General features: G+C 35.9%; 1 non-coding gene across 1 annotated transcript; it reads left to right on the top strand.

Moving 5' to 3' along the window:
- Positions 1–288: 288 nt before the first annotated feature.
- On the top strand, positions 289–361 carry TRNAK-UUU (transfer RNA lysine (anticodon UUU)). The gene has a single exon. It is a non-coding gene; the product is annotated as a tRNA-Lys (tRNA).
- The last annotated feature ends 12,737 nt before the right edge of the window (positions 362–13,098 follow it).

The raw sequence follows: 13,098 nt of genomic DNA, 5'->3' as shown, positions 1-13,098 counted from the left end.
TTGGTTGAAAGGATATGTTCACATGGGGTTTTCTTGAAAGCTTAGGCCACTTGCAGCTGGCCATTGCAAGAGGATGGTAGGAAGTTCGTATTTTGTCTGCGGCCAGCTATAGCCCACTTGGACTTTTATCCTCCTTGGTAAGCCATCTTAAAGGGGAAAGACAATGTAGCGGTTTTGCTTTTCTGCATATGCAGTCACAAGTTCCGTAACTTGTTTGGTAGCTAAGGTGAAAAACAATAATTCTTTTTGATATCAAAATGTTTTAGGTCATTTTGAGTTTTATATCAAGCCGTCTTAGCTCAGCCGGTAGAGCGCGTGGCTTTTAACCACGTGGTCGTGGGTTCGATTCCCACAGACGGCGACATAACATTTCATCCCAACTGTGGTCTGCTTTACCATGTTTTGGTTTCTGGTAACTGTGGATCTCGATCCCTGCACCCTCGTCTTGTGCTGCTTAGGTGGAATTGTCCAGATATTGACACGGTCACTACTACTCACTCACTATGAGTTCCATTTCATCACTGTCATGTGACGTCGACGTCTTCTTCATTAGAAATGCATGTGTGGCATGGATTGTCTTGCAATGCATTTAAGATGTAATGAGAGGTTCAACATGAGTAATTTTGTCGAATTACATCTCATTAACAATAGTGAGTCGAGGGAATGTGGCGATGAGCTTGCTCTTGTTGATGATTGGTTTGGACAACAGGTACAAAGATGATAGAGTGTTTACAAAGCTCCAAGCCATCTACTATTATTACCAGAAGGTTTTGTGGGGGCGCCACATGGCACACACAGAGGCTCGCCTGCAAAACCTTCCAGAGCCACCACGACTTGCTTGCCTGCACACACGCCCACTCATGCGACCCGCCCGCCCAGTCCCAGCACAAAGCGCGATGCTGCTATACAAAAGAAGATTTGCAGACCTCCGAGGCGGGCTTGACATTGCACACATGAGGAGAAGGACAATTAACCACAAAGCGTGAAAGAATTCTTAAGCATAATCATCTGGCATGACCGTATCCTTCTTCCTGATGAAAGTAGTAAGGTAATGTAGAGGGCATTAACTTGCATGCAGCTTACTGCACGGAGTGTTGCTTTAAATATCCTCCGCAGGATTGATGGTGAAGATGTGGTCATGGAGGAAGGAAGCAACAATGCAGAATCGTCTGATGAAGGAGAGGGCAGCAATAACGCATAAGAAGAAATATGCAAATAAGCAGCAAAAGCCAATGAGAGCTCCTTGAGTGCTGGCAAGACTTCAGGCCAGTGATCACAAAGCTGTGGACTCTTCCATCAACACTGAAGAGGACAATAAACATCAGATGGAGGCAAAACCGCAAATCATATCAGGAACACTAGCTGGGGAAAGCAGGTGCAACACAGAGGAAAGGCATGAAGGCTCAACAAAGAAGGTGGTCCTAGGAACATTTTATGATTCAATAAGACAGCAGTTCGTCTTTTTTCCACAGGCAAGTCCCCCAAGGCCATGGATGTGACTATATGGTTCAACACCATGCTTCAAAATGAAGGAGCAGTGGACCAAATATATCATGGAGGGAGAAGCCTCTTTGCAGTTGGCTACCTCAATATCTCATCTTTAAGAGATCCAATGGACATGGTCACAGACCCTTGGAATGCCTCTTCTCTCCCTTAATCCAAGGTGAAGAGCTGGAGGCTTGGAGTCTTGCCCAAAACCAACTCAGCTGGATTGACATGAAGGATTATTTCCAGCTTGATCAAACCCACGATACTAAGCACGTCTAGATAGATGGATGGTACAACACTAACTGTGGAGAATGGCTCCTTGCAACAACAAAAATAATAGCGGATTTTGATTGCCTTCTTCTATCTCAGCATATGAGCTAAAGTCTATTGAGCCTTGCAATATAAAAGGGATGCACAAAGGTCTTGTTGCCAACTTGTGAGCAGGTGGCGTTTCCATACATGGTGAGAAGAGGCATCACCAAGCTTGAGGGGTTACATCAGTGTGTAGGCAAGACCCATGGGAGGGCTTTACCCACACCTTCTACACTACATCTCCTTACAAGAAGCCTGGCTATGTGATGCTAATAGTGAAGAACTCCTTCAACTGTACGCCTTTTATAAGGGCCGCTCCCTCCTACAACAACATGCTCTATCCAATTATTGCTGCAGAATGGGTGAAAGCCTCTGATCAAAAGGTCATCTATCTCCAGCTCTCTCTCTAATCAAAAGGTCATCCCTCCAGCTCGATGTAGAGAAGGCATTCGACACAGCTCAATGGAGCTATCTAAAGCAAGTCATGCTGAAAATGGGTTTTCATGAGAAAATTTGCTCATCTCCCTTTTCATGAGAAACTCGCTAATCTCCCCTTATCCATTGTAGCAAACATGGTTGCCCAAATTGTAGTTAATAGCAAGTTGATGGACGCCTTTGATATTCAAAGAGGAGTTAGGCAAGGATCCCTAGTCAACCCCCTCCCATTTGCAATAGCAACTTATCCATTAGGCATTCAGAATATGAAAATGAGTTCTCAACAAAAACTCTATACACAATAAATGCTAATATTGGCTTGAGTGTATTTTGTGAGATCACCTCCTAGTGGAGTCACCCCATAGTTGAGTCACCCATGTGCATAAGAGCGAGTGTCATACTCAGAAAAAAGGACAGATGTCTCCATCAACTTTTCTACCCAAGGAAGAACTATCTAAGGCCATCATCCTCGTGTCCCAACATATAGCCGAGAACCATTTAAGGCAATCATCCCTCTAGCTAATGCCTCCCAATAACAATATAAAATAAAAATCTTGGAGATTCTCATATACCGTACCACATGCTTCTATCAATCACTATAATAATGCGGGGTCGCGGAATGCAAATGGACTAAGATGCCTTAATTGGTAGGTTCCTATGATGAAAAGGACACACTAAAAAAGTACATGTTCCTCACTCAATAGATCTAAAAAGAACAAAGCAATGGTGGGCTGCAATTGCTTTATGTTAATGAGGAAGGAACAATTATAAGACAAGAGGCCAAATTGCTTTCACAATCAGTGGCAAGAAAACACCCCATAGGCACTTATATTGGTAGAGCTTCCATTTTATCATACCAAGAAATTTTGTAACTCTTGGAGTCTAAGAAAAATGGGCCTCCTCGCTACACAAGCAATAAAGAAAGAAAAAATCTCAATTCTTGTCTCTTGCCTACTTGAGACTCTTAGACCACCATATTAGATAACAATAAATGGAGGAGAACCAATAAGGTTTTGGGGTGTGTCACTATTGTTGGTAGATACAAGGGATCTCAAAAAACTAGAGTACGGAAAGCAAAACTTGCTTAGGGACCTATAGCAAACACATATTTTGATTTCTATTCAAAGTAAAGCAAGTTTCTCATGGAGAGAGTAAAGGTAGTGAGAATGTTCCTCCAATGGGACCCTAAATCTTGTAACACGGCAATTCATCCCCCTATCTCTTTGCAAATTAATGCAACACTTAGTCTACTTTCTCAACAATTCATCCACTTGTCTCTTTGCATTACCTTGTTTTTCCATCTCAATCTTTTAAAATAGTTTATGTTTTGTTACATATTTGATCACTTTTGATTGTAAGGATATATTCTTAAGTATTAACATGTAATGAAATTTGGTATTATAATAAGGTAAGCATTTTCAAAGTTGGGTCTTATGGAGGTGTTACGAGGGAAACCTTGTTTACATACTCCATGTTAGGTTGCAAACATATGATTGGACAAGGCTGAAAAGTGGAGATGGTTGGGAAACATGATTGAATATGGTTGCGTATTTCTAATGTTTGACTAGAATATGACGCATGATGGAGGCAACAAATGTATGATATACAATGAAAGGATAAGTCGGGAGTTTGCTTATGTTTGTGATGACATGCTTATATTAATAGGATGTGTGTGAATGATGGAGGTTTGTTGGAATGCTTAAAGAAGGTGGTGTTTTCATGGGCCTCGCCCTTTTAAGCTTAACCCACACAATGAACTTTGACAAAATGCAATGAAAAAGAAAGAGAATGAATAAATATTGGATGATAACTCAATAGCCAAACTATCTAAACGAGGTGTGAAAATGGGGTGGTTAAGGAGTGGAGGGCTGTCCACCAACTAGTCTCTCACATGGAAGTGGGCTAAGGGAGAGTGTCATCGTTTGGATTTGATCTTGAGTGCATCAAACCACCAATGTTTCATGCTCAATGCTGAGGAAGGATGTAGAGGTAGTAAACACCAGAAATTTTGGTGGAGGCTCATAGCAATATTGATGTGCAAATCGTTCGTCAAACTTGGGTATAGGGACGAATGACTAATCGAACCATTTAGTAGTTGGTTCCCTCTAAAGTTTCCCTCCAGATAGCCAAAGCTCCTCATAGTCTTATCAATAAAGCTAATGATTAGAGGCATTGGGGATGAAACACCCTCAGCCTACTCTCAAAATTTAAATAGGTAAGCAGCAAAGGTTGCTTTGTTGAACCTTAGCGTGGAATGTGAGCTCCAAGAGGGTCATTTTTGGTAAGCAAATTTGTCAATGTGGTGGGATGAACCAAAAGCCGGGTTATGCTACCAAACTGTGCACTAACCTATACCTGGTTATTAGGGCAAGTGCAAGGCATTGATAAGTAGGAGGGCATGGGGATTGTGGTGCAACTCTAGGTATGAGTCCAAGTGAAATTGCCTCCAATGCAGATCTTGGTCGTAGTAGCAAATATTCAAATGAGAACTTTAAAGACCAAAGTGGAGAAAGGTTCCATGTGAACAACAATTGGGCATTGCATATAAATGGTATTCCATAGAGAGTAGTATGCAACAAGAAAGTTTAGTAGGAGATATGAACTAATTTCATGAAATTCTATTGGCTGTTCATAGGGGACTTTGGGCTACATTTGTAAAAATCAAAGAATGACACAGGTGGAAATGTATATAAAGAGATGTACTATAGTTTCTAGAGACTTGTATCTACTCACAAAGAGAGGGAAGAGATAGAGACAGAGAAACAAGCTATCACAAAGGAACAAAACAGACGAGAACAACAAAACAGGGGTAAAAAAGATGAACACTAAGGTTTTTGGTAATTTGAATTTAGAAAACATTAGGGCCAAAAACGTTTCAAATACGGCACTTGTAAGAAAATGATAAAGTTGCTAATTAGTTGAGGTCTTAAAAGAATGAACCCTCCAAATTTGGTCATTCAAACGTGATTAATGAGAGAATGCATTATTCATTTAAGAGACCTGCCATTAAATGCCTAAGGACGTTAACTCATGTCACGGATCACTTTTCGGCCATTATTTTTTCTTTTTGAATGGTTAAATATTCTACTATCACGTTTCCCACCAAAATCATGCTTCTTTTTTCGTCTACATTCATTAAACCATCGGTTTCTCCTCTTCTCTTTATTTCTTAGTTCTTAAAGCAGATTTTACTCTATCATAAAATTTCTCACCAAAATCACGTGCAGTTCTTACCAACAGGTCTACAATGGTCTCCCTTCGTCTCCTTTCACAAAATCTTGAGAAGGTGATCAACAATCAAAAGAGTCTCTACACAGAGGACCAACACCACTTATTGCCAATTGGACTATAGAGATATGGTCCTCCATAGACCTTAAATGAGATTAGCTCATCAGTTTTCAGCAGACACAACTAGGTTGGGGCATCCAAGCCACATACTTCATCCCCTAGGACATTCATTTTATAAGATTTTGTTTCAACCAAATCCAAGCTTTTTCTTCCATCTCTTCAATTTGATTCATAAGAAAATGATTAAAAGAGTCCCATGGTATTGATACAAATTGGTAGGGATATATATACTAAGGATGAACCTCAAGCTAATAGAATAGAAAGTGAAAATTTTTACCTTGACCTTTGCACTTGAAAATAGAATATCTTCATTATACAGTGTTGTAATATCAACTTTTTAGCAAGCACTAATGGATAAGACAAGGATAATATATTATAAGTAGAAGAAATGAAGTACTTTGATTTTTGGGAGACAAAAATATCTACCTAGTAATAGATTAAAAATATTTATTATTCAATTTTTAGACTATTAAAATATAAAAAACATTAATCTAGTAATAGATAAAAGTATTAGTGATATTGTGTATCATATCAACTTTAGGACTAAGAGGATTTTATGTGTGTAGGATGCTTCGGAGAATATGAAGGATACAACTTTTTACTTGATATCATATCTTGGGAGTCTTTTTCTCATCGTACCCTCAACTGTGATTCTTAATAGTACTATTGGGTTTCAATATCCTCGATTGCAATTCTTAATAGCACTATTAGATTTCAATACCTAAATGGTCGCTTAATGCCATAGAATGATACTACTCATGCTATCATATCTTGGCAAATCTCTTAGGATCTCTTCTCTTAATTTGTAGGAAAAAATAGAAAGGACTTGACTCTATTTCTTTCTCTCAGAACTCTGATTCTAATGTAGACTGATTTTATAATTGAAAACATCACTACATTATTGATGTCTTATCCTTATATATCTTTCTTCAAATGTGATATATCTCACGTTTCACAAAAACAATGACCATTAAAATCATCCTTGTGTGATTATAGATCTCCTTTACTCTATAACATTCATTATATTATTTATTTTTTTAAATAGTTTGAAGAGTATTATATGATGTTATACAAAGTTCTCTATATGAAATAACATGAACTTTTTGACAAGACAATGGAGTCAGATAAATAAATTATTAGTGGAATCATTTATATAATAATATAAACTTTTGATAACTCAATAGAGTTGAATAAATAAGTCATTAGTAGTCAAATTTTTACATGAAACCCATGATAATAGATATAATTATTATATATCTCTTCAATCTTTTTCTATAGCTCAAAATGATAGAATATATTATTTAGTAAATATAAATTATATTCCATAACTCTTCAAAAAGATACTCTATCTAAAATAAAAATATTTTAGTAAATTAATAGAATTATTAGAAAATAAATTATTATCTCAAAAATATATAACTATTCAATATCTCTTATCTATTTTTAAAGCTCCTAAAGAAGATAGAATTTCTATAGCAAATATATACTAATGCAATATCTATTCAAAAAGATAGTCTCTTTTGGATCCAAATTATGTAGTGATAGGTAGAAAAAAAGCAAAGGAATAGCCCAAAAATTTTTAAGCTTTAGGATAATGGTCACATGTGACTCTGTGATAATGTTATGATCTTTATTTTTAATAAGACCTTACGCCTATCAAAAAATTTATTAAAAAATTTCATAAAAATATTAGGCTCTTGAAAATTTTAAAATTTTTTTAAGATTTTTTTGAGCTCACTTACTATTTTAAAATTATTTTTAAGTAAAAAATGAGAAGGGGATCATCCTTATGCTAGAGGAGATAAGGCGAGCTGAGGAAATCCTAACCCCAAAAAATCACAAAAAAATAGGCCATCATGATATGGTGCAAATAGGGGGGTTATTCACGCCATATCATGATTACCTATTTTTTGGTGGCCTTAAGGGTAAGGGAAAACCCTAACCCCAAAAAAGTTAAAAAATCACCAAAAAATAGGCCATCATGATATGGCGCCAATAGGGGGGTTGGATCATCATGCAACCCCCCCCCCCCCCCCTATTCACACCATATCATGATGGTCTTTTTTGTGATTTTTTGGGGTTTTTTGGGGTTAGGGTTTTTCCTTCCCCTCAAGACCATTCACACTCAGCTCCCCTTATCCTCTCTACCATAAGGAGGATTCACATACATACACACTCAACACCCCCCCTCCCCCCTCAATGCCAAGTGGCATTGGATTACAAAGCATGACAGGATGCTCTCCCTTAATCCACAATAAGATGCCTTTATAAATCAAGCTACAATAAGATACAATATATATTCAAAAAGATAATCTCTTTTGGATTTAAATTATGTAATGATAAGTAGAAAAAAAAAGGAAAAGGGATAGCCCAAAATTTTTTAAGCTTTAGGATAATGGTCACAGTGACTCTATGATAATATTATGATATTATAAGTGTAAGGTCTCACAAAAAATAAGACATTACAAAACAACACAAATAGGGGGGTTGTGCTTTGTACATGTATGTTTGCTCCTCCGCAATACAGAGCAAGGATGACCCCTACGGAGATTTCATTGTGCCACTCTCGCGCCATATCATCTCATCCACAATAGGAAGCGAAAAGGATCGTGCCAAAGATTACACTTTGCTACACTTGCACAGTATCAACTGCTCCACGATACAGCGTGAATAGGACCCTGCAAAGATTTGACTTGCGCCGTATCAACTCATCCTCTGCGTGTCATATCAACAATACCATCAAATAATTTTTCATTACTCTTCTTGTCATTTTCTCTCAGGCAGCAGTAATGGGCAAGGACAAAGCAGGCAACTGCTAAGGTTCCAATCTCCCCTAGAGTACCTGATCAGCCAACAAATCAATCTACACCCTCTTTTGCTCAAGGAAGTGAGCCTTCCAAGCCAAGTAGAAGAGAATATCTAGGTTTTACTATATGTAGAAGTGTTTTAGTGAGATAAGGAAGGCCCAGAGAGCTTTACAACATGTCATTCCAAAGATAACTTTTATCAAAGTTGTTAAGGATATTTTTGATAGATTATTAAGAGTGTTGACTAAAACTTGCATGCAAAAGAAATGGTAGCTTGCATCGATTCTTTGTGTTTAGGATGTAGTTGAATACTTTGTTATCAACTTTATGAATTATGCTTACCTTGTTGCTACTCATGCTCATAGGATCACCTTAATGAACAAAGATTTTAGTATGATCAACAAAATAAGATACATGTTCGACAAGGTATTGAGGCCCTTGCCCACTATTGATAAAAAAGCATTTGAGATTCTTAACATTCCCCAAAAATTTCCCTAGGAAAGCAAAAGGGCCAAAGATCGAGGATGTGATACATATATACCCAACAAGGATTACATCCTAGCAAGAGTTTGTCCAAGAACAAAAAACACAAGAGGTCATACAAACCGAGAATGATGTTTGCAAGAGAAAAATCGATGTGCTTGGCCATGTTAATTATAAGAGAATGGGTGAGGTGTATGGACAAATGGTTATCAATGTTTCTTACACTTTTGAGGAAGAGGACTATCTTAGCATATCTCTTGAGGACAAGTCCATACTAGTTGTTAAAAAGGATATTCAATTGTTGTCAGATTCTATACCTTATTGTTACATAAGGTAAGGCATTTTGACTCTCAAAATTTTTAGTATATAGAATGATTGTGTTGTTGATTTCAAATAACACTCCTTTATTTTTGCTATTAGCTTTTGGATATTGATTGCATCTCTTAGCCAAGAAATCTCTAAAATTATATGTATTGTTGATCCATTATTATCAATGAAATTATTTTGAGATCTAGTTCAAACATAGCAATATATTTCAAATCTTTTGATTCCATCACAAACTACTATTTTTTTTTTCCTTACATTGGATACACTCACCAGAGAAATTATCCTCATAACTGTCTAAGTGGTATTTATGACCAAACAAGAATATGCATTAAATGGAATATTGCTTGCTTTTTAGTTAATTATTTATTTTCTTTTATTGTCTATTTTAGTTACATGTTTCCATTTGCAGTGCTAGCAGGCTCGTGACTACCTTCTTGGACACCACATACGAGGATATTGTTGATCCCAAAAAAACCATATAACCCTCTCTAACAAGAAGTACCATTGCAAAGTCATACACATACTTGTGGATGGAGAGTGATTTTAAATGTTTGCAAGACAATAGATTCAAAGATACTCAAGATAGATGGGGTGAATGTAAGTCTCTTTCATATTATTGGTTTTTTTAGGGACCCTTTTTCAATTTACCAACTTGTTACATTTTTTCACATCGTGATGATATTACCCTGACTCATATATGTGGTGGATAAGGGAGTAATGTATTGAGTTGATTTTGGATAGGGCAATCACCACTAGTTGATTCCGACTCCCCTCCATAAAACCACAAAACATGCATAATATATTAAAAAACCCTTTCCTCAGTAAAAGAACCCACAATCTGATCAGCATAGATAATGTTTACGAGCACATTGTGAATCGCATGGAAGGTTCCACTTAAGCTTTCCATAAATTGCCATTCATAACTTGTTGACAGAAATATATCTACAATCAAGAATTCATTATTAATACTTGCTTAAATGAAAAAAATATTACATATGTTATCAACTCAAGACTTATGATGTATTTGCTGTGAAACACACTCATTTGGAGACAAGTGCATATCATTGGCTATGTAAACATGTTGCACTTTGATAAACCGCCCTTCATGAATAAATTTGAAAGAAATGATACATCCCTTCTAGTGATGTTATAAATTTGCAGAGAAAGAAGCTCGTCGAGAAAGGTGAATGAACTAAAAAGCAGAGAAAGAAGCTCACCCAGAAAGATGAATGAACTGAAAAGGAATATTAAGAAGATTGATGAAAATATATTGGGTGCCAAAAAGTTCTTGAATTTCAAAAAAGTCATCATTAACCTCACAGCATCTTTATTATGCCCTTTGTCAGATTTTATAAGTAAATAAGAACTTCGAGATTACCAAAACATGTTAGACTTTGGAGATTTTTGCTAAAAAGGAGGAGAGAATCATGAAGTGGACTCTACTATCTCCAAAAAAGAGGAGACAAGAATACCATATGCTTGCACACATGGCAAACTCTCTTTGGCCCTTTTCTTAATCCCGTGATTAACAAAAATGCACTTTTTGAAGCATTTTTGGCCCTAATGGTACAATATTTAAATACTTCTTAGAGTACAATCCTATTTTCTAAAATTTCCTTTAGATATGTCCATGACTCTTCTCCTAGATCATCAAAAGTATCATCTTTAAAGACTCTTTATAGTATAATCCCATTTTCTAAAGTTTCCCTTTATAGCATGTCCGTGACTTTTCTTCTAGATCTTCTCATTTAAGCAAATCAATAGTAAAAGTGTTGGTGTTGGTCTTTTGGTTCAATAATGTATGAAAACAATGCCAAACTATTACCATAGAATTGTCTAAAGGATTTTGTGTTCTTACTGCAATCTTTCTTAAAGTTTCCTCTATCATCCTTTTTTCGATGCAAACAGAAACATTTGAGAGGATATTCTAGCTTATTAAGAAGGTTTAGAGATTGGGGAATTTTGAAGACATGAGGCAGTTGAAATCATTCTTACTTCAAGGATTATTCTTTGGGAAGTCTCTAGATTCACCAAAATCTTGCCATAGTGTATGAGAATATCTTATGTTGAGGATGCTAACATGGATATGGAAGAGGTCTTATCCATTGAGCAAGTGGATACTTTATCAAAGGAAGTTGACATAGTCAACTTCAAAATTCAATAGTATATGTGACAAGGAGCATTAAAACATACAAATGTCTATTGACTCCCTCACTTTGGCAAATCTCCCCTCCTTTTCCATTTTAGGATAGGAGTTCTTATTGCTTAATGATATTCAAAAATTCACATGGCTCCAAAAATTACTCATTTGTCACTTTTTAAAAATAATTATTTTTGGTGATGATCACTTCTTAGCTTGTTTTGGTGGCACAAGAACCACATTCAGGGAGGAGTTTATCCTTTTACATTACCTTCCCAAGCTCGATACAAGCTTTATGAAGATTTACCACACAAAGTATTTTGACAAGTCAACTGGGCCAATATCTATTCTCAAGACTTTGTCCGGATATTTAGGGTATTCCCATGTACTTGCAAATAGAGATATATTCATTGAAAAGGATACTACAATTAATTATTTTGACTATAGGGTATTCCCATGTACCTATGAATAGAGACATACTTATTGAAAAGGATGCTGCAATCTATTATTTTGGCTATAATCTAGGACACAAAGGTTCAAGAAGTGGATACTTCTTGTGCTAAAATACTTATGCCTTGGCAACTAATCCTCATAAGATTGCAAGTCTACAAGAGACAAAGATACCTCTTGCAAAATAAGAGGAGCACATTCTTGCTTGAGGACAAATAGAAAGATGGGGAACCAAAAAGTAATAAACAAAGACGGATTTTTTAAATGACCTCTGAGTAATGCAAAAGAATAAAATCATTGACCTCTCTACAAAATAATACGATTAGAATCACATGTCTTGTACAAAGTTAGTATGCTAATGAGAAGCTTCATATGGAATTAGATTTGTATCCTATGTGGTTTCTTGATTTTATTATGTCGTGTTAGTTGATTTTATACATTGAATCCATTTTCTAGTAAGTGTTGAACATTTTGCAAATCAATTTTTCTTTTTTCTTTGCCTATCACGAGAACTTGGGTTCTTAAGTAAAATGTTCTTGCTTGGTAGTGGAATTTCTCCATTCCTTTATATTCCATTTTGATCATGGTCCATAATTGTCAACAAAGTATATTATGTATCTTAACAAAATGTGTTGCATAAGAAAATAAACTAGTCAAGACTATAAAAAATATTCTTGTGAGGTAAAGTGGTAGAAAATCATACTTACCAAGTAGAATGTGATGTATTTTTTAACCTAAGATTTTACCGTTTCTTCCACCAAAATTTTTGTAGCCTTTTTGAACTCTAAACAATAGCTCACAATGTTTTTACTTTGCCTCAATGGTTGTATGAAGTTACCGAAGAAAAGAGAGTGGGAAACCTACAACATGCAAAGATATGGTTATGAGTGACCTCTTGAACTAATGCAAGTGCAAATACACATAAAAAGAACTTAGCATTTCGATTACATTAGCAAGTTTCTTGCTTTTTTTCAATCCAATTGGCATGCCGAGCTTTTTTTCAATAAAGCACATGAATACACAAAAAACACAAGAGCAATAGTAAACAAGAAATATGATAAAGGCATGTAGCAATGAAAGACACCTAAAATCCTTACATTCAATCATATAATTACCTTCATAACTTTCTTGCTTCTTCTAATTGTAACATACATATTTTTCTTAGTCAACTATGCGCTTTCATCCCTCAATCACTTGTTTATGATTTTTTATGTTTATATATATTCATACACCCTCATAAGAGCTTGAGTTATTTTATACTCTATTTAATAGGCTTAAAATAATTTTGTCATGATTTAATTAGTCTTT

Source organism: Lygodium microphyllum, chromosome 15 (assembly GCF_053477565.2).
Source record: "Lygodium microphyllum isolate KBCC chromosome 15, Lygodium_microphyllum_v1.1.10, whole genome shotgun sequence".
In the NCBI taxonomy this organism is placed as follows: Eukaryota; Viridiplantae; Streptophyta; class Polypodiopsida; order Schizaeales; family Lygodiaceae; genus Lygodium; species Lygodium microphyllum.
This window is presented reverse-complemented; position numbering and strand designations above follow the sequence as displayed.